Below are 3647 nucleotides of genomic sequence, written 5' to 3' on the forward strand. Positions count from 1 at the left end.
TCCTTAGCTCCAAAGCTAGCTGCAGATTCAGGTCATTCGAGAGCTTTATAGTGAGTTTCATCTTACTGTTAGGCCGGACAGAAAAACTACTGTTTGGTTCACTCTCGCTGCTTTCATAGCAGCAGGCAGCTGATTTCAAGGAAACAGCTCTAAAAACCTGCTGTACTCTACCTGCTAAATGAATAGCTGACAGACTAGCTGATGAACATAGTGCAGCATTTAGCAGGTAAAGAGCCAGATATTTCCTTCAGGACGTGAGCTGAAAGTTGAGTCCAGTCTGACAAAGCTGAGGCTGACAAACTGAGTCTGAGATGTCTTAAAAAGGCAATTGTACAAAGGATAAACTCTTTTGATTTAGGTTATAACTTGGCCCATCCTCAGGCCAAACTTTACATTTTCTGCCCCAGCAATAAGACATGAGTAGCAAAGATGTTTTGCATATCTTTTCATCCAACAAGCAATTTCCTTTCAGGTGTGCAATGAGCATTAAAGCCTCATGGGGGTGCTGGCATGGCTATTTAGCCTCATTGCATTTGGTAAATAAATCAGTATTTAAATATTCTCATCAAAATGTGGTATTATTTTCTAAAGGTACTTCTTTTCCTTTTGTCATGGCAGCAGTGATTTTATTTCACTGACAAGTCTCTTTGAGCGTGCTGTTGGCACTTGCATGTTATCTGTCCTCTGATGATTCCCTTTTGGTTAATTACAACCAGAACATCAAGACACAGTCAGTTTTTCATGAGGGACAGGATACATTGTGAGACGCTGTCAGCTCTCAGGGCCTGTCTGTCCTCTCCTCTCCCCCAGGTGGGGGCTGACTACCCTCCCGTCACCAGTTTGTGTGTACACAGAAGACCTCAGCCACCTCTCTGCTGCGGTCACTGTGCCGAAACCTAGACACCCTCTAGACCCCTGGAGCCTCTGTGCACCCGTACAGTTGTGAAAGGTCAGCCCCCCCCCATGACCACCCTCCTTCCGTCACTGCCATCTCTTCCCCTTCCCCTACCCTCAAACCAACCCCTCCTCCTTCATCCTCCTAGCTTACACACCCTTCCTCACCCACCAACCCCCATCCTCACCATGCAGCTATCCCACTGCCCTGCCATCTCGCAGCATTCCGCGGGCCGTGCACACAGAGGCCTATTGTGTGTGCTGGGAGACGGCAGAAGGCAGTATACAGTCAGAGCACCAGAGAAAAAAGGATGTGTAGAGCTGAAATGAACTCAGTATTCCTGCTGTACATTGATACAGATCTGTAGTTGCTCTGGTATTCAGTGACATTGCTGCAACATGGTTTTAAAGAGTGCAGTGGGAGATTAATGTTGAATGATTGCTCCACAGCTCACAGCTGTGCTCTTGTTTTGAGATTATACATCCTCGGCACTTGTAGGATGTTATAAATGGTGGCAGTCATGTCTTTAGCATCTCAAGATTCATGACGATTTCTGTTTGCCCTCAGAGTAGCTTCTTCTGACGAGGCATAATCCTCTACTATTTCTAGTCGTTTTTCTTCTTTTCTGCTATGATTTCAGGGTGGTTTGGTTTCTCTTGCTATTTTACTGTACTAAAATCCTGCCTTTTTTCCAAGAGGAGCTGTTAAAGCGTACCTATGTTAACATCTGTAATATAACAGGCTCTCAGTCATTCCCTAAGTTAAAGCCCCTTCCAGCAGTATTGCAACTTCATCTTTCTTTACGTGAACCAGCAACAAAGACTTGACCTGACACAGCAAACTAGACACAGTGTTAGTGCAGAATGGCACTGTATACTCCCTCTATTGTCTAAGGGCCTTCGATTATTTATTCAGCTGGGTAAGTGGCTGTTTAAATTCCTGAAATGTTTTTGTTGCTGGACTCATCACTATCATCACTGGTTGTAGTGTCCTGGTAATCTTGAGATTACTAAAACCAGAAGATCCTACAAAACCACGATACTGTACTGTGCTGATCTGTCCTATGATGATCACTCTTTATAGTCACAGAGGATGAGGACTGCAAGAAATTGGAGTAAAAGCATGCTGCAGTTTTATAGCAACTTCTTACTTAAACATAATTCTAATATACCAAACAGTTCATAGATCTGGTAGAAGAGAGCTAAAATAGTGGCTTTAAATCGTTCTTTCCTGTATGTGGAATGAGGGGGGCTCAGTAGAAGGTTGTGACCCTGGAATTACTGTGCCTCTCCTCATGACAAAGACCCCCTTTCAAGCCCACTCACCTGGGCTATCTAGAGAGAGGTACATGATAAAGATCACATAGACGTTTCATCACCCTTCTGGCTCAGCTTCACAATAGATAATTCTGGCATTTATGTGCTATTTTGTCAGGAATGTTTCTATGAAGGTAAACAAATCCTGTTACAGACCTACTGGACAATTAAAGTACATATGGGGAAGTGGTACTTACACATGAATATAATATTTATTTGCTGAATGCAGAAACATTTTAATTATATTTCAAGGAAAATGTCCTTCTATGTGAGCCACAGTTGGATTGTTCTTTTAAATGGATGTCACAACCTCTTGCCAATGGTCTTTGTCCAAACAGACAAGACTCTCAGAAAGTTTGACGGCCATGTGAACATGACATAACTGCACTGTTGGTTAGTCAGCTCAACACTTTATGGTTGTCTAAAGTCTGCAGATTAATTCATAATCCATGAGACTAGGCCGAAACAAACAACCCCACTGACCCAGTTTTGAGTTCCCATAACCTGAGAGTTTAACTGCACATGGCACCTCATTATTCTCGAGAAATTAGCATTTATTTTTTCGCCCTTGCTTTTTTGCTAGTATTTGAGACCTCTTATATATAAATAAAATGTCTAGCTGTATCTAGCAGTCAGGTAAAAGCCACAATGTTCAGTTAATTAACACATCTGGGAGAGGATTTCCAGTTTAGTTACACCTCACACAATGATTTTGTGTCTAATATTTTATGAGTAAAAAAATAGACTGCAAGTACTGTATATTTCTCTTTTATTTATTTTTTGGTTTGGTTTATAAAGTTCTATCCTAGAAGATGTTGTAGTTTTGTGACTACAACATAGTTTAGCTCATTTAATGAAGACAATACTATAGTTGGTCTAATCAGGATCCAGATGGTCAAGCAGTAAATCACAATTTTCTTTAAAAATGTAACATAATTGTATGTATGTATGTATGTATGTACACCATAACATATTTATCTTTCAGTATGTACCGTGATAGTAATGTGTACTTTGTGTTTACAAGAAAGCTATTACTTTCATTAAAGTAAATTACATATTGGGTCATTGTAACACAGATTATTTGCCCTGAAATTCATCCAAAAGTTCTATCACTATTTTTTCAGTCAGCTTTGAGATTTTTTAATAAGCTGATACCATGGCATGTGCTGAGTCAGAGCTTGACCTGTACTCTGCTGCTTGTAGCTGTCTTTCTAATGTGAAAGTGAAGGTGCAACTCTTGGCCTGGCCAGGCCAAGCAGGTCAAGGGAGGAAGGAGGGCTTGAGTTAAAAAAAAAAAAAAAAAACCTGGGAGAGTAGATGCTGCTGAATTGAAGGGGAGGGAGATGAGGTTCAGGTTTCAGCCTGACAGGGGGTCTGGGGGAAGGACTGGTATTTTGGAATATACGAAGATCCATACAAGGCACAGTGGACATAAA

Source organism: Sander vitreus, chromosome 7, assembly GCF_031162955.1.
Source record: "Sander vitreus isolate 19-12246 chromosome 7, sanVit1, whole genome shotgun sequence".
In the NCBI taxonomy this organism is placed as follows: Eukaryota; Metazoa; Chordata; class Actinopteri; order Perciformes; family Percidae; genus Sander; species Sander vitreus.